General features: G+C 41.0%; 1 protein-coding gene across 1 annotated transcript in view; it reads right to left on the reverse strand.

Annotated features, from left to right (window-relative positions):
* Positions 1–26,123, reverse strand: part of LOC146798097 (cytochrome P450 2G1-like) — a 1,186,024-nt gene that overhangs the window by 427,872 nt on the left and 732,029 nt on the right. The window lies entirely within an intron of this gene.

The following is a 26,123-nucleotide window of genomic DNA, read 5'->3' on the forward strand; positions in this document are numbered from 1 at the left end:
CCTGATAAGCATTACTACTGGAGGCACAGAAATATAGCCCACCCCCTGAGCTTTCGCATTTTCTCCTTATGCTTCGAGTTCCCATAAAGCCTGACATTGTGTACACTTGTTCACAAAAGGACTTACTCTTGTGTAATTCTACTCATGCACTTAGGTGAATGTCTACACTTTTTTGCTATTCACCATTTTTAAGTGTGGATGTACACCTAAATGTAGACTTGCATGACTTACATGCCTCAACCCCCCCAATTCAGAGAGTGGAGACATCTATCTATCTATCTATCTATCTATCTATCTATCTATCTATCTATCTATCTATCTATCTATCTATCTATCTATCTATCTATCTATCTATCTATCTATCTATCTATCTATCTATCTATCTATCTATCTATCTATCTATCTATCTATCTATCTATCTATCTATTAGTTATAGTTAGGACCTATTATCCATTGGACATCAGCAACATTCTATTTAGAATTACTTTGGCGCCGGTTGATGAATCTTCGTGAAATTGTCAAAACTCGTGGCCCGATCCGGTCCGCTCCTCTCCTGAAAGTCTCGGGGTGATTCGTCAAGCGGGGGTATAGAAAAAAGGAGCGTCCCAAAACGTGTTCTCCCCATGCAATTTTCCATAGGGACCTTTAGTCGCAGCTACAGCCCGAACTGCTGAATGGAATTACACCAAATTTAGCAGAAAGGTAGACCTTGGTTCAGAGTCATGCCTTTTGCTTAAATGGTGTAAATCCGTTCAGTAGTTCATGAGAAGATCAAAACTACAATCACACATATATCTGGGCGGAGCCTAACCACACATCTCATCGTGAGATCTGATTGGCTTTCAGCACTTCATCCAAGAAGTGTTGGCAGCCATCTTGGGACCTATATACATGATAGCACCTCATTAAAAAGCATTGCAGTTAATAGAAGGTTTTAAGACTTTAGATACAATATAAATCATTTGTTGATGGTACCATACTAATTTTAGGAATTGTGGTATGTTCTAAGGTGATTTTACCATGTGAAAAAGCCTTCTGCTGGGATATCATGAATCATGTTTGAGAGAAAACTATTTTCTCATGCTTTTCCCACACAGGTTTGAAAGGTGCTCTATAAGCTAAACTGAGAGCATATTTACTGTAAATTCACATTGCCTTTCTCAGTCATGTGAGAATCAAGTCTAGCAGAGAATGCCAGTTGATTCCTTTGTGTTCTACTGCAGCTTCCCAGAGTGTTCCAAAGAACAACTAGAGCGCTAACAGTCCTACTTATGTCAAACGTATGGCACACCTGAAGCCATCTTGATTGGAATAAAGTGGTAACTCTTAAAACACTTAATTTAAAAAGGAACAACATGAGGGGGTTCATTTTGCCATAGAAAGTATGATCAGTGCTGCAGAAAGAAAAATTAGGGCCCATTTTGAGTGACTTTGAGTGACTGTTCAGGACACCCCCGCGCTGCACGGCCACCAGCTGTTGTGTGTGTGTCTTGCCGCGCTGCTGCCCGCAGCCTCGCTGAGCCAGCCTTGCCGATCCCGCCCCCGCCGTATTTGCGTGTACTGTCAATTACATCTGGTTTGCTTTTGTTTTCCCAGCATTTTGTTATCTGTTTTTGTCTCCCATTTACAGTTGTTGATATTCTTGTCATTGCCTGTGCTGTCTCTCTGTCCCCATGTGCCTGCCCGCCCCGCTCCCCGCTTCCTGCCGCCGTGCTAGCGGCCACGCCCCCTTTTCCTTCTGTACCCTCCCCGCTCCCGCCTCCCAGCTGCTCCTCCCTCCCTCCCACTTCGCCATAAATGGCGACTACGCGGACGCGCAGCGGTCACGCGCAGCGGGCGCACCGATTGGGCGCCGAAGGCGCGCCAAAGGTAAGCCCGTGTGCACCCGTCCGCGCCTGGACAGCGCCCAGCGCCAGGAACCCTGGCCCCAACCGACGCCAGACGACCCGACACACCTACAACGCCGCCGCACTCAACGCACTAAATGCCGGCCAGAACCCCACCTGCTGCCGGGCCGCCCCGAAACGCTTCCACGGACCCTTCACCTGCACAACCTGCAAGTTCACCTGCCTCTGAACATGCATCGCACCCGCCAAGCCGAGCACCAGCAGCAACCACCTGAAGTGCATCCTGCTCAACACCCGCTCTGTCCACAGACACGCCGTCGAACTCTGGGACCTGCTCGACACAACATCACCAGACGTCGCGTTCCTCACTGAAACCTGGATGAACGCCTCCTCAGCCCCCGACATCGCCATCGCCATCCCGGATGGATACAAGATCATCAGGAGGGACCGCGTCAACCAGACTGGGGGAGGCATCGCCATCGTCCACAAGAACACCATCCGCATTACGACCAACACCGACGACCCCTACACCGCCGCCGAACACCTCCACTTCCAGATTCACATCGACCCAAAGACGACCCTCAGAGGCACCCTCATCTACAGACCCCCGGGACCACGCACACAATTCAGCGAAGACATCACGGACTTCATCAGCCCACACGCCCTCCCCTCCGCCGACTACATCCTCCTAGGGGACCTCAACTTCCACCTGGAGAACAACAAGGACCACAACACCGTCACCCTGCTGGACAACCTCGCCAACCTCGGACTCAAGCAACTGGTCAACACCCCCACCCACTACACCGGCCACACGCTTGACCCCGTCTTCTCATCCAGCAAGCACATCGCCTTCAGCCACTCCACCAGACTTCACTGGACCGACCACAGCTGCGTCCACTTCAGCTTCAGAAAAACCACCACCCACCACCACCCTGCAACAGGTTCCCCACAGAAGCTGGAGCAAGATCACCGCCGACCAGCTCACCTCCTCCCTCAGCCAGAACCCACCTGCCAGCACACCGGACCCCAACAAAGCAGCCCGCTACTTCACACAGTGGCTGACCGCCTGCGCCGATGACCTCGCACCACTGAAGAACCCTCCCAGCAAACCCAGAAGCAAGAAGGCCCCCTGGTTCACCGACGAACTCAAGGACTCCAAGAAGACCTGCCGCACCCTCGAGAAAGCCTGGCTCCTCAACCGGACCACTGACAACATGACCGCCCTCAAACACGCGACCTGCAAGCACCACCAGCTCATCCGCACCACCAAGAAGAAATCACTGAAGGATCGACTGGACAACAACGCCCACGACAGCAAGGAACTCTTCAGCATCGTCAAGGAGTTCTCCAACCCTAGCACCGGCAACAACGACATCACCCCTTCACAAGACCTCTGCGACTCCCTCGCCTCGTTCTTCCACCGCAAGATTGCCGACATCCACAACAGCTTCAGCGCACCATCCTCGCACCCAACCGTCGAACCAACGCACCCCACCGCCACCCTCCGCTCCTGGACCGCAGTGACCACTGAAGACACAGCCCGCACGATGAACACCATCCACTCCGGATCTCCGACTGACCCCTGCCCCCACCACGTCTTCAACAAGGCCGACTCCACCATCGCACCCCAACTCCGAGACGTCATCAACACCTCCTTCGACACCGCCACCTTCCCGGAGAGCTGGAAACATGCAGAGCTCAGCGCCCTACTGAAGAAACCAACAGCGGACCCCACCGACCTCAAAAACTTCCGCCCCATCTCGCTCCTCCCTTTTCCTGCCAAAGTCATCGAGAAGATCGCCAACAGACAGCTTGCCGCCTTCCTCGAGACGAATGGATCCCTCGACCCCTCGCAGTCCGGTTTCAGAGCCAACCACAGCACCGAGACCGCCCTCATCGCAGCCACCGACGACATCCGAGCCCTTCTCGACAACGGGGAAACAGCGACATTCATCCTCCTGGACCTCTCCGCCGCGTTCGACACTGTCTGCCACCACACCCTAGTCCAATGCCTCAGCAACACCGGCATACAAGAGAAGGCATTGAAGTGGATCATCTCGTTCCTCGCTGGAAGAACACAGAGAGTCCGCCTCCCCCCGTTTCGTTCCGAGGCCACCGAAGTCATCTGCGGCGTCCCGCAAGGATCATCACTCAGCCCCACCCTCTTCAACGTCTACATGAGACCTCTCGCAGCCATCGCACGGCAACACAACCTCAACATCATCTCCTACGCCGACGACACCCAGTTGATCCTCTCCCTCACCAGAGACCCCGACACCGCCAGAACCAGCCTCCACGAAGGGATGAAAGACGCCGCCGAGTGGATGAAGATCAGCCGCTTGAAACTGAACTCAGACAAGACGGAAGTCCTCATCCTTGGACCATCACCCTCCGCCTGGGACGACTCCTCGTGGCCCCCAGCCCTGGGCACCGCCCCAAAGCCGACAGACCACGCACGCAACCTGGGCTTCATCCTGGACTCCTCCCTCTCGATGACCAGACAAGTCAACGCCGTCTCCTCTTCATGCTTTCACACCCTCCTCATGCTCCGCAAGATCTTCCGATGGATCCCGATCGAAACCAGGAAGACGGTCACCCAGGCCCTCGTCACCAGCCGGCTGGACTACGGAAACACCCTCTACGCGGGAACCACAGCCAAGCTACAGAAAAGACTACAACGCATCCAGAACGCCTCCGCACGACTCATCCTGCACATCCCTCGTCGCAGCCACATCTCCGGCCACCTGAGGAACCTGCACTGGCTCCCCGTCAACAAGAGGATCACGTTCATGCTCCTCACCCACGCACACAAGTCTCTCCACGACCTGGGCCCCAAGTACCTCAACGACCGCCTGACCTTCCACACGCCCACCCGCCAGCTACCGTCCGCCAGCCTCGCCCTCGCCGCCGTACCACGCATCCGAAGAGCCACCGCCGGAGGCAGATCCTTCTCCTACCTGGCTGCCAAGACATGGAACTCCCTCCCCATCCACCTTCGGCTGACCCAGGACCACCTCGCCTTCAGGAGACAACTCAAGACCTGGCTGTTCGAGCAGTAGCGGCCCCCTTCCCCCAAGCGCCTTGAGACCCTTCCGGGTGAGTAGCGCGCTATACAAGTGTTATGATTGATTGATTGATTGATTGATTGACTTCTCAAATCCTCTTCTATTTCATTGAAAAATTCTAACATCCAGACTGAAACATGCACTTTCAATACCAGCAACAGACTTCCCTGGTGAGCAGTAGTTTTACTACAGTGATCTAATGAGCAACTAGAGTGCTAACATTCTGATCTTAAGGCAAATGTGTGACACATCTGAATGCCTTCTTGATGGAATCAAAGTAAAAAACTGAAAGTATTCCTGCTGAGGAATCTGTAGTAAATGAGGAAATTAGGAAACTTCATAACAAATAAGTCTCCCAAGATGGCCACCAGAGACAAAAGAGCCCAAATGTAGCACAAATATCACCCAGACGTAGCCCAAGTATAGTCCAATGACAGAATGTCCCAGAGTGTTCTAAAGAACAACTAGAGTGCTAACAGTCTTAGTTATGACAAAAGTATGGCACACCTGAAGCCATCCTGACTAGTATAAAATGGTAACACTTAAAACATTTAATTTGCAAAGGAACAAAGTGAGGGGGTTCATTTTGCCATATAAATTATGATTAGTGCTGCAGAAAGAAAAATTAGGGCACATTTTGACTTCTCAAATCCTCTTCTATTTCATTAAAAAATGTTGACATGAAGACTGAAAAATGCACTTTGAATACCAGCAGCAGACTTCCCTAGTGAGCAGTAGCTTTACTACAGTGATCTAATGAGCAACTAGAGTGCTACCATTCAGAATTTAAGGCAAATGTGTGACACATCTGAATGCCTTCTTGATGGAACCAAAATAAACAAGCATTGAAAATGCAATAGGTCTCGCCTTCGTTTAAGTTAAAGCAATTCTTTTGTAATTAGGTGGCTTATTAGCTTTGCTTTTATTAGTGTTTTTCAAACTTTCATGTACATAACATGCATATGCATGCATATCTGTATATGTATATGTATGCATGCATTTATATTTGTATTTATATAGATATGCAGATTATACATATGTTTATATATGTATGTATATATACACATACATATATGTAAATGCATATGCATATATATGCATGCATATATGTGCATGTGTGTGTGTGTGTGTAGAGAGAGGTAGAGAGGTAGAGGTAGAGAGGTAGAGAGGTAGAGAGTAGAGGATGAGCAATAGAGAGTAGAGAGTAGAGAGTGAGTAGTAGTGAGTAGTTTAGAAAGTAGCAGAGAGTGAGTAATAGAGAGTAGTAGAGTGAGTAGTAGAGAGTGAGTAGTAGAGAGTAGTAGAGAGTGAGTAATAGAGAGTGAGTAGTAGAGAGTAGTAGAGGGTAGTAGAGAGTGAGTAGTAGAGAGAGTAGTAGAGAGTAGTAGAGAGTGAGTAGTAGAGAGTGAGTAGTAGAGAGTAGTAGAGAGTGAGTAGTAGAGTGAGTAGTAGAGAGTAGTAGAGAGTGAGTAGTAGAGAGTGAGTGAGTAGTATAGAGTGAGTAGCAGAGAGATGGTAGTAGAGAGTAGTAGAGAGTCAGTAGTAGAGTGAGTAGTAGAGAGTGAGTAATAGAGAGTGAGTAGTAAAGTGAGTAGTAGAGAGTAGTAGAGATAGAGTAGTAGAGAGTGAGTAGTAGAGAGTAGTAGAGAGTGAGTAGTAGAGAGAGAGTAGTAGAGAGTGAGTAGTAGAGTGTAGTAGAGAGTAAGTAGTAGAGAGAGAGTAGTAGGGAGTAGTAGAGTAGTAGAGAGTGAGTAGTAGAGAGTAGTAGAGAGTGAGTAGTATAGTGAGAAGTAGGGAGTAGTAGAGAGTGAGTAGTAGAGTGGGTAGTAGAGAGTAGTAGAGAGCGAGTAGTAGAGAGCAAATAGTAGAGAGTGTGTAGTAGAGAGTGAGTAGTAGAGAGTAGTAGAGAGTGAGTAGTAGAGAGAGTAATAGAGAGTGAGTAGTACAGAGAGTAGTAGAGAATAGTAGAGTAGTAGAGAGTGAGTAGTAGAGTGAGTAGTAGAGAGTAGTAGAGAGCGTGTAGTAGAGAGTGAGTAGTGGAGAGTGAGTAGTAGAGAGTAGTAGAGAGTGAGTAGTAGAGCATGAGTAGTAGAGAGTAAGTGGTAGAGAGTAGTAGAGAGTGAGTAGTAGAGAGAGAGTAGTAGAGAGTAAGTAGTAGATGGTAGTAGAGTGAGTACTAGAGAGTGAGTAGTAGAGAGAGAGTAGTAGAGAGTAGTAGAGAGTGAGTAGTAGAGTAGTAGAGAGTTAGTGGTAGAGAGTAGTAGAGAGCAGTAGAGTGAGTAGTAAAGAGAAGTAGAGAGTTAGTGGTAGAGAGTAGTCGAGACTAGTAGAGTGAGTAGTAGAGAGTAGTAGAGAGTGAGTAGTAGAGAGAGTAATAGAGAGTAGTAGAGTAGTAGAGAGTGAGTAGTAGAGTAGTAGAGAGTGAGTAGTAGAGAGTAGTAGAGAGCGAATAGTAGAGAGTGAGAAGTGGAGAGTGAGTAGTAGAGAGTAGTAGAGAGCGGGTAGTAGAGAGTGGCTAGTAGAGAGTGACTAGTAGAGAGTGAGTAGTAGAGAGTGAGTAGTAGAGAGTGAGTAGTAGAGTGAGTAGTAGAGAGGGAGTGCTAGAGAGAGTAGTAGAGAGTAGTAGAGAGTGAGTAGTAGAGAGTGAGTGGTAGAGTAGTAGAGAGTAGTAGAGTGAATAGTAGAGTGTAGTAGAGATTGAGTAGTAGAGAGTGAGTAGTAGAGAGTGAGTAGTTTAATTTAAAAGGAACAAAATGAGTGGGTTCATTTTTCCATAGTAATTATGATTAGTGCTGAAAAAAGAAAAAATAGGGCACATTTTTAGTGACTTCTCAAATCCTATTCTATTTCATTAAAAAATTCTGACATGCAGACTGAAACATGCATTTTCAATACCAGAAGAAAACTTCCCTGGTGAGCAGTAGCTTTACTACAGTGATCTAATAGGCAACTAGAGTGCTAACATTTCGAATTTATGGCAAATGTGTGACACATCTGAATGCCTTCTTGATGGTATCAAAGTAAAAAAAACTGAAAGTATTTCCTACTGAGGAGACTGTAGTAAATGAGGAAATTAGGAAACTTCATAACAAATAAGCCTCCCAAGATGGCCACCGGAAACAAAATAGCCCAAATGTAGCACAAATATCAACAGATATAGCCCAAGTATCGCCCAATAACAGAATGTCCCAGAGTGTTCTAAAGAACAACTAGAGCGCTAACAGTCTTATTTATGACAAAGTATGGCAGAATCTGAAGCCCTATTGATTGGATTAAAGTGGTAACACTTAAAACATTTAATTTGCAAAGGATCAAAATGAGGGGGTTCATTTTGCCATAGAAATTATGATTAGTGCTGCAGAAAGAAAAATTAGGGCACATTTTGACTTCTCAAATCCTCTTCTATTTCATTAAAAGTTCTGACATGCAGACTGAAACATGCACTTTGAATACCAGCAGCAGACTTCCCTGGTGAGCAGTAGCTTTACTACAGTGATCTAATGAGCGACTAGAGTTCTACCATTCAGAATTTATGGCAAATGTGTGACACATCTGAATGTTGTAAACAAAGGAGGGACAAGGAGCCGAGTTTATGAGGTCCTGCTCACTGGCTCCAAAAGGAGATCAGTATCAGGGCGGTGAGCAGTTCCTAGTAGGACCAAGGGAAGGGGGGGCAGGCAGGTCTTTCTTCGTAATGCCCTCACACACCCCAAGGGATGTCTTGCTTCATCATTTGGGCATTTGCCTCTCGTCAGGCTGGCGCTGTAATGCCTGATGGGCTCCCGAGACCGGGGCTCTTTATCGGGGATCTTTTGTAGAAGCCGTAGGGTGCGTGCGGGTGTGAGGGCTAGGTAGTGCACGAGAGGTACAGTGGGTTAAAAAGGTTTAGAGCAGTCCTACATAGGTCAAGTTTTATTATTAGGTAGCTCTAGCCTAGTTAAAAACAGTGTAGGTACCCTTATAGTTGAGTAATGTTCCTAAAGGGCTGGTGTGAAGTCAATGGTCAACATGTTTCGTGCCCAGGCTGCCCCTAAAGGGTAAATTAGCACTTCGTCAGGACCGTTAAACTAAAGGTAGTGTGTGCACTACCGTCTGGCAAATAAGGTTAGTTGTGCCAGAAGCGGCAGGGAGTATACTAGTAAGCTAGTGCTGAGGTATACTTTAGACTCGGGGCCCTGAGCAAGGGTAGGACGATCGCTAGTTGCCCGACTACACCTCGATTGGAGCAACGACGTGCTCTGGTCTGTCCCCGCCAGCCTTGACTGGTTAGCTATGGGTCTAAAGTATACCCCAGCACTAGCTTACTAGTATACTCCCTACCGCTTCTGGCACAACTAACCTTATTTGCCAGACGGTAGTGCAGTGTATAGTTAGGACCTTTTTTCCATAGGAAATCCGCAACATTCTATTTAGAATAACTTTGGCGCCGATTGACAAATCTTTGCGAAATTTTCAAAACTTTTGGCCAGCTCCGGTCCGCTCCTATCCTGAAAGTTTCACTGTGATTCATCAAGCGGTGGCCGAGAAAAAAGGGGTGTCCCAAAATGCGTTTTCCCCATGCAATTTCCCATAGGACATTTAGCCGCAGCAACAGCCCGAACTGCTGAACGGAATTGCACCAAATTTGGCAAAGAGGTAGTCCTTAGTTCAGACGCGTGCCTTTTGCTTAAATGGTGTAAATCCATTCAGTAGTTCCTGAGAAAATGACATTTAAAAGCACATATATATCTATGGCTTCGGAGGATCCGCGCACCCTATGTGCACCCAGAGTGCACCCTGCCGTGCACGAGCTGTATTCTAATTGGCTGTCAACACTCCAAATCAGGAAGTGTTGGCAGCCATCTTGTGCCTCGGTAGAGAGAGAGTAGTAGAGAGTGAGTAGTAGAGAGTGGTGGATTAGTAGAGAATGAGTAGTAGAGAGCGAGAAGTAGAGAGTAAGTAGTAGAGTAGTAGAGAGTGAGTGGTAGAGAGTAGTAGAGAGTAGTAGAGTGAGTAGTAGAGAGTAGTACAGAGTGAGTAGTAGAGAGTGAATAGTAGAGAGCAGTAGTAGAGAGTACTACAGAGAGATGTAGAGAGTGAGTAGTAGAGAGTGAGTAGTAGAGAGTAGTAGCGAGTGAGTAGTAGAAAGTGAGTAGTAAAAAGTAGTAGCGAGTGAGTAGTAGAGAGTGAGTAGTAGAGAGTAGTAGAGTAGTAGTGAGTAGTAGAAGAGTAGTAGAGAGTAGTAGATAATGAGTAGTAGAGTAGTAGAGAGTGACTGGTAGAGAGTAGTAGATAGTAGTAGAGTGAGTAGTAGAGAGTAGTAGAGAGTGAGTAGTAGTGAGTGAATAGTAGAGAGTAGTAGAGAGTGTGTAGTAGAGAGAGAGTAGTAGAGAGTAAGTAGTAGAGAGTAGTAGAGAGTGAGTATTAGAGAGTGAGTGGTAGAGAGTAGTAGAGAGCGAGTAGTAGAGAGTAGTAGAGTAGTAGAGAGTGAGTAGTAGAGAGTAGTAGAGAGTGAGTAGTAGAGAGTGAGTAGTAGAGAAAGAGTAGTAGAGAATAGTAGAGAGTGAGTAGTAGAGGGTGAGTAGTAGAGTAGTAGAGAGTAGTCAGTCAGTGTCAGTCAGTGTCAGTCAGTCAGTGTCAGTCAATCAGTGTCAGTCAGTGTCAGTCAATCAGTGTCAGTCAGTGTCAGTGAGTCAGTGTCAGCCAATCAGTGTCAGTCAGTGTCAGTCAGTCAGTCAGTGACAGTCAGTCAGTGTCACTCAATCATTGTCAGTCAGTCAGTTTCAGTCAATCAGTGTCAATCAGTGTCAGTCAATCAGTGTCAGTCAGTCAGTCAGTATCAATCAGTCAGTGTCAGTCAGTGACAGTCAGTCAGTGTCAGCTAGAGCAGCTCTGCTGACCTGGTTCTCTCCCTCTAAAGCAGCTCTGCTAACCTGGTTTCTCTGGCTCTACAGCAGGTCTGCTGACCTAGTTCTCTGGCTCTAGAGTAGTTCTGCTGACCTAGTTCTTAGGGTACAGAGCATCTCTGCTAATTTGGTTCTCTGGCTCTACAACAGCACTGCTGACCTGGTTCTCTGGCTCTAAAGCAGCTCTGCTGACCCGGTTCTATGGCTCTAAAGCAGTTCTGCTGACATGGTTCTCTGGCTGTAGAACAGCTCTGCTGACCTGGTTTGCTCCCTCTAAAGCAGCTCTACTGACCTGGTTTCTCTTGCTCTACAGCAGCTCTGCTGACCTGGTTCTCTGGCTCTAGAGCAGCTCTAATGACCTGGTTCTTAGGCTCTAGAGCAGCTCTGCTGACCTGGTTCTCTGTCTCTAAAGCAGTTCTGCTGACCTGGTTCTCTCCCTCTAAAGAGCTCTGCTGACCTTGTTCTCTGGTTCTAAAGCAGTTCTGTTGACCTGGTTCTCTGTCTCTAGAGCAGGTCTGCTGACCTGCTTCTATGGCTCTAAAGCAGCTCTGATGACCTGATTCTCTGGCTCTAGAGCAGCTCTACTGACTTGGTTCTCTGGCTCTAAAGCAGTTCTGCTGACCTGATTCTCTCCCTCTAAAGCAGCTCTGCTGACCTGGTTTCTCTGGCTCTACAGCAACTCTGCTGACCTGGTTCTCGGCCTCTAGAGCTGCTCTGACATCCTGGGTCTCTGGATCTAGAGCAGCTCTGCTGACCTGGTTCTCTGGTTCTAGAGCAGCTCTGCTGACCTGCTTCTTAGGCTCTAGAGCAGCTCTGCTGACCTTGTTCTGTGCTGTACAACGGCTCTTCTGACCTGGTTCTCTGCACTCATGATGCACGCATCCGACTTCGCGAAAATATATTTTAAAATAATATAAGTTTATTATAAGTACAAATATATTATTTGTATGTATATCTTAGAGAATCTCTTGCCCCAATATGTCTATTAAAGACACATGCATATCATTTTGGAACATGCTTTTTTTTTGAGGTAGTCGCGCACCCACCGTGTCCCAGCACATATATGATGTCACGCGGGACCCGCAACCGCGCAAGCATCTCGTACCGTAATGTGCATGTGTCGCAAATACGCGGGAGCAGGATTCGTGGACTGGTCGCAAACCAATTCCGCGCTTCACGTAATATTAAATGTATATGATATAACTGAAAAGCCGTCGCACATTGTACGCGGATCCTTCACGACTTTTCTAAAATGGTGGCTAGAATGCGCGCATCCACCGTGATGTGTACGCTTTGAGTGCGCGACTCCGAAAAAAAGTTAGAAACATTTTTTTAAAAAATAATAAAAATTGAAAACAAGAAAATTAATCAATATTTCAGTTTGAATTTTGTAAATTTTTTTTTGCAATTTTCAGAAAAATATATAATGTTATTTAATGAATAAAATATTTATAAATAAACAGTTAAAAAACTGTAGAAAATCAGTACAAAAAAATAGGTATAACTACTATCGCACTTATTAGCATTTAAAAAAGCTTTGAAATTCACTGAAAAAAACAGATTCCAGAGACATTATAATTAGAAATTAGCATTTAAAAAGGCTTTGAAATTCACTGAACAAAGCATAGGTTTCAGAGATGTTATAGTTAGAAATTAGCATCAGTGATGTCATCAGTGATGTCACTGACCATGTCATGAATGATGCAATATGTGACATCATCAGCAGTGCATTGCGGGCGCGCGAGTTATAGTTAGCATAACTAACTATAACGGAGGAATTTCTATGGTTTTGTGCGAGTGAAATGGCCAGCTTACTATAACACCCCTGAAACCTATGGTTTTTTCTGAGAATATATATATATATATATTCACTGAAAAAAACATAGGTTTCAGGGGCGTTATAGTTAGGAATTGGCATTTAAAAAACCTTGGAAATTCACTGAAAAAACCATAGGTTTCAGGGGCGTTATAGTTAGCTGGACATTTCCCTCGTACAAAACCCTAGAAATTACCCCGTTATAGTTAGTTCAGCTAACTATAACTTGCGCCCCCGCAATGCACTGCTGATGACATCACATATTACATCACTCATGACATGGTCAGTGACATCACTGATGTCATCACTGATGACATCTGAAATTACATCACTGATGACATCACTGATGATGTCATCCATGTGATAAATTAGTGCATCTTCTCACACCCTTTGATATACTCAATCAAAATTTCAGACGTCCATTCTCAAAACCATAGATACTCCAATACCAATAACTACATACCCACTCATTGACTCTCAGATCTACACACACATCCACTCACTCACCTGTACAGTCACTCAAACTTACAGTCACTCAGTACAGGACTATCATATGCATTTATACACCTACATAGACACTCACACACCACCAATCATCCATAGAGGTACTCTCACACCTAGTCAGTCATGCAAATAATTATTCACACTCCCATTTACTCACCTATGCAGTTATACACACACAAGTTCACTTACTCATAAAAATAGTACCACATTCTTACGCTCTTATACAATCACTGATACAAGCACACACTCATCCATACAGCCACTCTAACAATCACACACTCTCCCATATACCCACTTATATACTTACACACATATATACTGCCTTTCACATATGTAGTTACTCACACATGTACCACTGAGATTTTCATTCAATCACTAACACACCCATACATACACTCACCCAACCACACACTCCATCACAGATGCACTCTTAATACCATGCACCCATAGAATCACCCACTCACACATGTATGCACAGAGTCACACACACCCCACCCACACAAACACTCATGCACCTAAACAGATACTCAGACAACCAATAAAAAAATCATAGAAACTCTCATATAGCTATTCACAAAAGCATGCATCTGCTTATACACCAACAGACAGACAGATACAGACATTCACACAGTTTAGTCACTAGTCTGTAGTAAGATACGTTTAATGACTCACTTATAGAGTCAGTCACACACCTACTAAATCAATCATTCACACACTTATACACCCACTTATTCTTCCATAGGTTTTTCCCTATATATATATTAAAAATATTTAAAATTTACAGAAACACACACTCACTGGATCACGTCATCAGTGATGTCATCAGTGATGTCATTTCAGATGTCATCAGTGATGTCATCAGTGATGTCACTGACCATGTCATGAGTGATGTAATATGTGACATCATCAGCAGTGCATTGCGGGGCGTGAGTTATAGTTAGCTGAACTAACTATAACAGGGGAATTTCTAGGGTTTTGTACGAGGGAAATGTCCAGCTAACTATAACGCCCCTGAAACCTATGGTTTTTTCAGTGAATTTCTAAGGTTTTTTAAATGTCAATTCCGAACTATACCATGCATGAAACCTATGGTTTTTTCAGTGAATTTCAAAGGTTGTTTAAATGCCAATTCCTAACTATAACGCCACTGAAACCTTTGTTTTTTTCAGTGTATTTCAAAGGTTTTTTAAATGCCAATTCCCAACTATAACGTGCATGAAACCTATGGTTTTTTCAGTGAATTTCAAAGGTTTTTTAAATGCTAATTCCTATCTATAACTTATCTCTAAAGATAACATGTTTAATGATGTTGATTGGATTTCTATATTTTTCAAATTCAGTGTGTCAATTTCATTAATTATTTTTTTTTAAAATACTTTTTTATCACTATTTTTTAAACATATTTTTTCAATTCTTTTAAAAATTAAAAAATATTATTTGCACTTGATGGGTTTTTCAAACATATTTTTTTATATTTTTCAAAATATTTTTTTAACTATATGTGCAAAACATTTATTTTAGATATATTTTTTTTCAGTGTTTTTGGATCCGCGCACCCTAAGCGCACCGTTCACGATCCGTACGCGATAGCATCCGCGCATGGTATGCGTTTGGTACATGTTTAGCGCGCGATCACTATGCGACCGGTACACGACTCCCAGCCTATACGCGATACGTTTGATGTACGTAGCGCGACGTTTACGAACTTCCGCGATGCATCATATGCGTCCATGATGCGGTAGGTGCGCGAATCCCGTGAAATATTTAACATTTAAAAAAATATATATATATGTATTTTATGTGCATATTAATTCAAGACAAACTGTAAACTAGTCTTAAAACTAATACATTTTTACATCTAATGCTATAATTTTTTTAAATTCAATTTCGCGGATGCGCGCTGGGTGCGTGCTGCATAAGCGCAGGGTGCGCGGATCCCATGTGACCTGCTAAAAAAGAGATTTGATTGGTTCATTACACTTCCTGTTCTAACTACTGAAAGACCCCACCCATTTCAATCATTCTTCTTTGAGCTTCTTTGGAGAACCATCTCTTTGGAGAGAAGAAGATTTTTTTAGACTAAGTATACACTTAGCTCTAACTTTTTGCAACCAAAAATGGCTTCAGGGCAGCAGGCATCACCTGCATCACCTCAAACCTTTGAGGATGAATTTTTGCCAGAGGAACCACGCAAAAAAACGTCTATCTTCAGTGGTGTGGACATTTTTTACTTTTTCCGAAAGACAGAATAAGACCAATGCCACCTTGGTCACATGTAAGATTTGCAAAAGAGTCTTATCGAGAGGGGATCCTAACAAGAAATACTCTTGCGGCACGGCAAGTATGATGAAGCATATGAGGACCCTTCATCCAAACAATCTTGCACGTGAAGAGTGCCGACGGATGAGAGACACTCCTGCTCCTGCGCCATCCACCTCATCGCAGCTGAGCACGTCAAGAGTGCATCCATCAGACCAAACCTTGGACATCCGTACTCAATTTCAATTTTTAAAAGTGCTTTGCACTAAGTGCAACCAGACTTTGTGCTATGGTGAGCAGTCGATCGAACTGATCTGCCGCCGGCAGGAAAGTCATATTTGCTAGGTTTTTTTTTGTTTTTTTTTACTGTTCCCTGAAGTTCCTTGTTTGGTTTCTCCTGTCTTTTTTTTTTTTCAGAAAATCCCAAAAAATCACAAAATTGTTCAGAAAACCCCCAAAAAATTATAAAAGAAGAAAAAAGAAAATAAAAGTTCTTGTAAGAACTAATTTTCCTGGTTTAAAAAAAGAGCTACATTTCTTTGTTAGTGTGTGAAAGTTTAGATGAATGTATGTGTAGTACGTAATTGACTGAATGAATGCATTAGTAGCGTATGGTGAATGTATAAGTGCAGAACTATAAGGAAGTGCTGCAGCATCACACAGTAACCTCTTTAACTGCAGTGTGCTGTAGTACTTCCGAAGCACAGGGATGCAACATATGTACATAAATATGTTGCAAATCTATGCTTCTCTCTGCACGGCTGCTTAAACTACAGCCATGTGGTGACACAGGCACCCTTGCACCATAGTGCAAGCATATCTGTGTCATGTGCTGTTTGTTTTTCTACAGGAAGACACACCTTCCTGCACAAAAACAATGAGAAAACGCATTTTTCACCTTCAATGTATGCTGAACATTTCAGCATGCATTGAAGATATAAAAATGTGGAGAAATTAAAACAATTCTCCTTGTTGTGCTTTCCTACACCAATTTTACAATGGTTCACACACATATCAAGATTTAGGATTTCTGATCAATCTACACATGTGTCTTGTTCTATGAGTATTAAGTGCAATCATGTACAACAACACCTATAGAACACCCTTTCAACCGAAAGTGCTCTGCATGATGAGGTTATATTTTCATGCAGTATAAAAAGTGCACAGAGTGCCTTTTCCTCTCTTTGAAAATATGAAAGAGTATCTTACACAATAACTATGTTACAAAAAGTGACATATTTCCGTTTTTAAATTTCCTTGCGAATGATAGAAGGTAAGCAAAGAATTTTGACTGCAAAGATGTTCAAAGAAGAATGATTGAAATGATTGCGGTCCTTCAACAGCTAAAAAGATTAAATATTATGAACCCCTCAAATCTCTTTTTTTGCAGGTCACTTGATATCTGATTATGATCAGATTTCAAAACTACATAAACAAAGTGTATTTAGAAACGTGTTTCAACTTTGTAGATTCTTGCAGGCCTCTTCATTCTGCATATTGAGACTTAGTTAAACTTACCTTCACAGTAATAGGAATAAAAAATGTTATTCATTTTTGCCTATTTTTCATTCAAATATAAATTCTTAAAAATTGCTCATTTTAAAATTTGGATTTGTGAAAGAAAATACAATAAAAATTATAACATATAATAATACATTTTTTACAACACAACATAATTTCCACAAAGTAATTTGTTTGCCTTTTTTGCTGTTCTCAGAATATATTGAATTTCTCTCGAAATAGTGATTTCAATGGTACTCATCACTTAACCGCAGGCAAAAAAAAAACAATCAGAAAGATTGTTAAAAAAAACCCAACATACTATTTTCAGTAAAATACCAGAAAATACAAATCATACATATATGAAATGCTTACAGATTACAAAATTTTAGAACTTTAACTTATAAAAACTGTAAATGTTGCCACATTAAAATAATCACCGAATAAATGACAACCAAAAAGTCCATAATTCAAAAATATACCTTTCCTTGAGGCCAAATGGTATTTTTGCACTTCTTCTTTATGTAAACTGTCCAATGGTAGTTCTATTGAATTATAATAATAAATTCCTCAGAGAGTGAATTATCTTCCTAAACCTTTGGCTTCAAAAATATTAGGTAGGAATTTTGTAATTCTCTAGGCAAACGTTGTTTGAAACCCAACTGGGCATCATTACAAAGTGTCCAGCCTTTGTCACATTTTAGATAGGCAGTGTAATGTCCAGATGTGGTGGAAGGACCATCATGGAAAATTATTGCAATTGCTACAAAAGTCCTTCCTGATATTGATATTTGTGCTGCTACAAATTGTTTTATTAAAGTATCCAATTTTCTTCCATCAGCTGTACAACGTTGCATCATTAAAATGATTTATTTTCCATATTTTGTTAACAATAATGTGGATAACATTTCTGATTTACATTGGCTACACTCCATGTTTTGAATTGCACCTTTCACTAATTTATTGAAAGCCACTGATTTACAGTCTGGTAATGTTAAATACAGAAATCTCTCAGTGTCTATATTGGTGCTACATGTATACATGCAATTTGCACAATAATGTTCCCATTTTTAAGAAAGGACAAAAATATTTTCTATTTCTACACCTTCATTTTCAAAAATTGTAAGCATACACATTAAAAATTCCTGAGCATCTTGTTGGATATTTTGTGTAAATTGTGTAGAACCAGAACACACATCCAAAAGATTACGAACATCTGAAACAGATTGTATTTTACTTCTATCTGATGTCAATTTTTCATAAACAGAATGCAACAGAGAACAAAATCTTTTTTCCCAATTCTGCATAATTTGTTCTTGCAAATCTTCCAGATAAAAAACAACATTGATCACTACATTAGCATAGCAGTTGACACCAGAACTATTTTCAAACTGATAACCAACAATCTCTTCAACAGTGTCCAATTTCTTTTTACCTGCAATCACAACATTATCTTGTTCTTTTCTTTTCTTGATACCTTCAGAACAGATATTCTCTAACCTTCTTTTTCGACCAACCACACGCTTTTCAAATACAGGATATTGACCTAAATTTGGCGCATACACCCTTCTTAACCTATTATACTCTTTTACACAGTTTGCATCTGCAGTAACCTTTGTCTCATCAAAATCAATCAAAAACAAACCAGATAATGTTCTGATTCGTGACAAAGCAACATATGCCACACCCTCTTTAAATACAGTAGATCCAATGTTCACCAATGCACTGTCTACACTTAATCCTTGAGATTTATGAATAGTCACTGCATATGCCAGAGAAAATGGAAATTGTTTCCTATGGACATATAAATCTTTAACAAGCAAAAAACGAACTAAACAACGACCAATTTCTTTAACTTCATCAATCTGATCAAATTTAATTTTTAAAAATTAAATTCCTTCTTTTTTCTGATAATTCACAAAATCCACCACTTTGCCCATTGCACCATTAACTAATCCTTTCTCTACATCCAAATTACGCCTTAAAATTACCCGACAGTTTACACACACATACAGTGTGTTTTCCAAACCAGCAGTTTTAGATATTTTTTTTCTAAACAATCTAGTTTTGATCCCAACTTACCCGTTAAAATAATAGTGATTCCTTCATGTAGTATTTTATCGATGGCTTCCATTTTGACAATTTCTTCATTTTCCAATTTTAATAATTCTTCGTTGAATATTGAACACTCACGCATTGTCGGCATTAAGCAAATCACTGACTTATTTTTAGCAATTTCCACGTACACTTTTGCAGCAACTGCATTTTCATTTGGAAAGACATTGCAAAGTAATCGACTCTCCAAAGCTTCTTTCCCTTTTTTTGAAAGAATTCCAATTCTTATATCTTGAAGAATACTTCCATATTCAGCATCATTTGCCTGTCGCATATTTGTTGTCATTTCTTTGTATTCAAAATTACTCCAAATGTTCACATTACCAACACTGCCAAGAGACTTTCTAGTATCTTCATGGGCAAGTGTTTTAAATACCGGTTGTCCTGTTACCGGTGTCAGTTGCAGTAGATCTCCAAAAACTATGACGTGTTTTCCTCCAAATAACATGTCATACTCTGTTTTAAGAATTTGCTGCATTCTTAAATGCACAAAGGCAAGCATCAAGTTTGAAACCATGCTCACCTCATCAATAATGAGAAGTTTCATTTTCTTCAGCACTCTTGAAACTTCACAACAAGCTTCTCCAGATAGCTTGTGGTATTCCAATTTGTTCTCATGCTCTACTGGCAGCATTAGTAAACGATGTAAAGTAATTCCTTTAATGTTATGTGCTGCCAACCCAGTTGGAGCAGTGACAACACAAGACAAATGCGACTCAGTTGTTTTTTGCAGATAACTTGTAATTACTTTAATTAAGAAACTCTTTACTTTTCCAACTTGACCACTCACATACATTCGGATAGGTTGAAATGATGTACATGAGCACACTCTCTTTTCATGAAGTAATCCATGGTCAATCTGCTCTTTCACTTGCTGATATATTTGTTTTTGTTCAACATTTAGTTGCTCTTCCAAGTTTCCTAACTGTATTGCATCTTCTTGTGCTTGATACATTGCTGTTTCCACCTCATTCATGGCAATCGCTGCTTCATTTTCAACAATTGGTTGTCCTAGTGGATCTTGACTCAGTGCAGCAGAACTTTGACTGTCTTGAGAACTGTCTCTAGCAATCTCAGCTGCAATTGTAGCTTCTTGATCAATTTCGTCATTCAACATTTTCACATAATTTGCGAAAGCACTGCATTGTATGCTATCTTTACAAGCATTAAATTAATCTTGATAGCTGGGAAAATCTCCAAGTAATTCCAGTTCAGAACGCCATGGTTTGAACATTTGCAAAAGGGCTAAATAGTAAAATTCCCTTTTGTCAGCAGTGTCGCAACTCAGTTTTCTGTGATTAATTCCTTTGTTTCACCAGACATCCTTCAGAACCAATCACTCCATATTTTCCATCGTTGATGTTCTCTGTAATATTCCGTTTAAAAGAGTCGTTTTGCAACACTTTATAGAGACACATGTTCTCAAGATGATGACTTCTCTTTGGATAGTATGTGTCCAACATATTGGTTTTCAAAATATCTGTACTTTCAGGGTCATTTTCTGCTAAATATTCAATTTCTTGAACAGATTTCAGTACCCGATTTCGCATTCCTGCAAGACCTAGACTCACCCAAATGATTCTTCTACTTTTGGAATATAGACTTGCAGATGATAACCGATCTGAACATTCATATGCTCCAATTTCACAATGCGATAACATTTTCAAACTGAAACTGTATAATTTCTTACTTAGAGTCTTTTCGTGAGAAATCTCTTCCCACATTTCTTTCAATTCAGTCTTTTCTGATTTAGTAATGTAAGACGTTACATATCGAGCAACAGCAATAGAATAGTCCGCAACATACTGAATATCCATGTTAGCGTTCCACATGGATAAAATAACTGGGTTGTAGTCATTTATGTATTTTGATTCTTCGCTTCTTCTTAAGTTGTAGGTGTTTTTCGGAGACTTTCTTGTGATGGTATGTCGTACAGCTGACATGAAACTGTTCACTCTTCCTTTTGCTAATACAGGACATGGAAATCCAAAACAACATTTGGTATAGAACTTATCCTTTGACTTGTACTTTCGTCGACAGTATTTTCCACACCTATGGCTTGAAATCGTAAGACTTGTTCTTTTAAGTTTTTGTCTTCTCTGCTATTTGGTACAGCACATGTAGCATAATCTTCAATGAAAGACAAAACACTTTCATCTGAATCTGTTCCAAATGTGGGGGCATCCTTGACCCATAACAACATATGTATGTGAGGAGCACGTCTTGCTTGATACTCCTTTCTCCAAAAGAAATCCACAACTTCTCCAAGAAGAGGATTATTTTTATTGAAGATGAAAGACATCATAGCTTCAAATCTATGATTGAAATATCTGCATACATTGACAGGATCCAAAGAGCACAATTCTCCACGTGTCTTGTATTCAATATTATTTATATTGGCATTTGCCTCTCGAAGAAATTCAAGCAAATCATTCCAAGCATACTCAGCACAGCTTAGTGTAACAAACCATGTAGGAGTTCCCAAGTTCCGTAGCATGCATTTCAGTTCTCCATGTCGACGGTACCAATATTCATTAGTCCCAGGCTGACATGCCATCAGATTAATCAACTGAGATTCTAAATGATCATCTCTCTGATGCACTTTATCCATAAAATCCTTTGCAGTAACATTTTGAAGATGCATTCCAGTTTTTAAAATGTGATTTACTGCATATGAAAGTCCAGACAAGTCACTTTCAAACAGAAGATGAAACATATAAGGGATACATTGTCGAAATCTTGGATCTTCTGCATATACTCTTGTTGTCCGATATTCAGATGCAGGAACCTGCACAGGACGTTCATCATATCGTCCACCTTTTCCTGTTGGAAACAACTGCGGGAAACAACGAGCTTCCAAACTCTCTTCCCATACACTCATGGGACTTCCTGTTGCTTTTTTCATTTGAAACAACTCAATTGTATTCCCCATCACCTCTTTGGAATGAAGTGGATGTACACTGTAATGTACATAGATCTCTTCACATCTGGACATGTCCACTTTTTCAATTTGTCCACTTAATGTTTCACTATCTTCTGCTAAATCTATTTCTTCTTCTCCAACAAACACATTCTATAGTACTCATTATTTTTTATCAGATACAATGATGCCTTTTGCACTTTTCTAACATCCACTAACTCTTGCTAGATTTTCTTATTCTTAGTAGGAACACCATTAACTAGAATGACTAGTGGCTCATTTTCTGCATGATCTACACCAATAGTTTCAACATTTTTCCTTAAATCTAATGGTAAATACACAACTCTTCCTTTCAATCCTCTTTGAAACTCTGATGGAGGTAATTTACTTGTTTTGGGCTCCATACGAATAATAGCCTGAAATGGGTGAAAACATTGTATCAGAATAGACTCATACGTATTTAAATCTATCAGCTCTGAGGGAATAGCAACCAATTCTAGATTATTACGAACAGCACTAGCAGGCATTTTATTTTCATCTAATTTATTATAACAATATTTGCAAATATGCTGCTCACATCCCCAATCAAAACAATCCTCTACCAACAAATAAGTTGCAAATTCCATCCACTTATCATTATCTTCTACTTCACTTTTTAAATACAGATTGACACCCCTAGTCTAATTTTTATAGTGACTTCGCCGACAACAAATACAAGAAACATTTGGTCTTTCACCTGAAATTACCTTAAACTTTGTGATTTCATCCTCAAATTTTTCTGTAATTACAGGTTCTACATTGTCTTCAACATTTTGTTCTACTAATGTGTCAGTTTCTTCACTCTCTTGCTGAGGCCCAAAGTAACAAAACTCAACATCCTCACAGACCTGCTTCACATCTGAAACTGACCCACGCAGAAGAACACTTTTCAACTCACTTAACTTTAGTGCTGGACTTTTTGCATAATGCAACCTTCTCACTAACTTCCGCATATGAGTATGATGTACTGCCAGCATTCTGAAATGGTGAAAAACACTTTCACAAACCTTCCTAGAAAGACAAGCCAGAGAATGACCTTGCAAACCAGTATGTTTTCTCACTCTGCAAGGGTCTAGTCCTTGCAACAGCTTAATCTTTTGTTTTACACTTTTTTTAGTATAGACTCGTAAAAAACTACATAATTTTTCAATAGATTCCTGTCGTACACTACAAACACTACTGCAATCCCAAGTGTACACAGGGTTTTTAGCACGTCCCCCTAAAACTTCATCAGCTATCACTTCTGCATTTCTTTCAACAATTGTCTCTTTCTCCATTGGACAACCATCACTAACCTCATAACCTCTACCACTGGTGTCAACTGCATACAATAATTTTTCACTTAGTGAATAACTCTCTTCATTAAAAAAAGGCTCTAAACTAGAACTGTGTTTCCATTCTCCCAAAAAAACATCACAATTTTTTTTTTATTAATATTTTGGCCTTCATTACATATATTGGTTTATCTAGTGAACAAATTCTGTTTAACACTAAAATAAACAGTTTCCTTTTTACTTCAAAAGCCTTTTCCACAATGCTTTCCATATACTTCTTCTTTTTATAAAATAAAGCTCTCTTTTTATATTTCTTCACATCTTTCAGCAAATTATGCACTACTCTCTTGTAAAATAATTTTTTGCGTAATTCCTTATACTGATTTTGTCTTCTTTTACCATACTTTATCTCCTTTGACTGAACATTTGCTTTTTTACTTTTCCTCTTATTTTGATTTTTTTTCTTACTTAAAAAATTATTTGAAGTTGCAGCATTCTCTACATTCTGTTTGCTCCTACAAACATTTTTAATGAATTGCTTTGTGATCTTACCAGAAGATTTTTTCCTTTTAGCCACATTATCTTTTTCATTCAATACTTGTGGTTGATATTTCTTCAAATAATCCTCCTGTCTCTGTTCTTTTCTTTTTCTTTTTTTTTCTGGCACACTTTCTCAATTTTAACATTGAAATACAGTATCTGCAAAAAAGAGTCACAAATAAATGTATATTAATAACTTTCAAATTTACAATATTCCATTACTTTACAAACAAATTTTATGTAAAAACAGACTAAAAAACTATAGCCCTGAACCACAAGTGTGATGAAGATTAAAACACTACATACATAATGCATACTACTTTGAAGCAGTTCATGCCCTAAATCCTACCTCACTAAAAGACTACATGCTAACTAACTGAATGATTACAGTACTAAAAGGAGACACACTAGGTCAGTAACAGGGTGTTTGCTAGAAGTGTATGAATACTAACTGAGGAATTGAAGCTGCGAAAGACAACTGTGTAGCTGATTAGAGAACTGAATGCATAGTGGATAGGCATTTAAAGCAGTCCATGTGCTAAGGCCCGGCTCACTGCATGAGTACTTGGGTACTGACTGAATGATTAGACTACAGCAAGGAGACTGCCTGGATGAATTTATAACTGGTAGACTTTTTGCACAGGGAATGAATTAGTACTTGGTACTAAAAAGGTCACTAAAAGACTGCAAAGGGCGTGACAAGATGTTTGCTGGACCATATGGATATTGACTAGGGAATTGAAAGTATAAAAGACAAATATCTAGGTGGTTAAAAGACTGCATGCATAGTGCATAGGGGTTTGAAGCAGTCCATGTGTTAAGTCCTGGCTCAGTGCATGAATACTTAGACAGTAACTGAATCATTATAGTACTGGAAAGAGAGTGTCTTGGTGAATTTATAAATGTTTGGGTGTTGGCACAGTGAATGAATTACTACATGGTGCTGAATGGGTCACTAGAAGACTACAAAGAGAGTGACAGGGTGTTTCCTGGAAGTGTATGGATACAGTCTAGAGAATTGAAGGTGGTAAAAACATCTGTGTAGGTGGTTAGAGAACTACATGCATACTGCATAGACATTTCAAGCAGTCTATGTGGTAATGAATGGTTCACAACATAAGTACTTAGAAACTGACTAAATCATCAGACTACTTCTAGGACAGTGCCTGGATAAAAATTTAAAATTTTCAGTTCTGGGGCAGTAAAGACAATACTACATGGTACTGTACTTTAGTGTCAAAGCATGACTCATTTTATCAATGCATAAGGAAACACTGGCTTCTAATGCTACTAAAACTTGACAACATGACACGTTTTATAACAGTTATCTGTCAGCAAATACACGATGTTGCCAAACGTTTCTCTCACAGTGGTTTCCAAATGCACACAGACTCATAGTGTGATTCTACACAAGCACCACTATCCCTAGGAGTTTACCAAAACTCATTCACTACACTGGAAGTGGTAAGGGGACTGCACACAATCTACATATTTCACGAATACACTTTACTGTCAATACCTAACTCATTTAATGAAAGCATAAGCCATAACTGTCTTCTAATGCTACTAAAACTCCACAACATGACATGTTTTAAAACAGTTATCTGTCAGCAAATGCACGATGTTACCAAACGCTTCTCTCACAATGGTTCCCAAATGTAAACAGACTCACAGTGTATTTCTAGACAAGCACCACTATCCCTAGGAGTTTACCAAAACTCATTCACTACAGTGGAAGAGGTAAGGGAACTGCACACAATCTATATATTTCATGACTCCACTTTAGTGTCAATGCCTGACAAATTTAATCAACACATAAGCTAAGACTGGCTTCTAATGCTACTAAAACTTGACAACATGACATGTTTCAAAACAGTTTATTGTCAGCAAATGCACGATGTTACCAAACGCTTCTCTGACAGTGGTTCCCAAATGCACATAGACTCACAGTGTGATTCTAGACAAGCACCACTATCCCTAGGAATTTACCAAAACTCATTCACTACAGTGGAAGAGGTAAGGGAACTGTACACAATCTACATATTTCACGACTCCACTTTATTGTCAATGGCTCACTCATTTAATCAACACATAAGCAAAGACTGGCTTCTAATGCTACTAATACTTGACAAAATGACAGGTTTCAAAACAGTTATCTGTCAGCAAATGCACTATGTTACCAAGCGCTTCTCTGACAGTGGTTCCCAAATGCACACAGACTCACAGTGTGATTCTAGACAAGCACCACTATCCCTAGGAGTTTACCAAAACTCATTCACTACAGTGGAAGTGATAAGGGAACTGCACACAATCTACATATTTCACGACTACACTTTAGTGTCAATGCCTGACTCATTTA

The sequence above is a fragment of the Triturus cristatus genome, chromosome 9, assembly GCF_964204655.1.
Source record: "Triturus cristatus chromosome 9, aTriCri1.1, whole genome shotgun sequence".
Taxonomy (NCBI): Eukaryota; Metazoa; Chordata; class Amphibia; order Caudata; family Salamandridae; genus Triturus; species Triturus cristatus.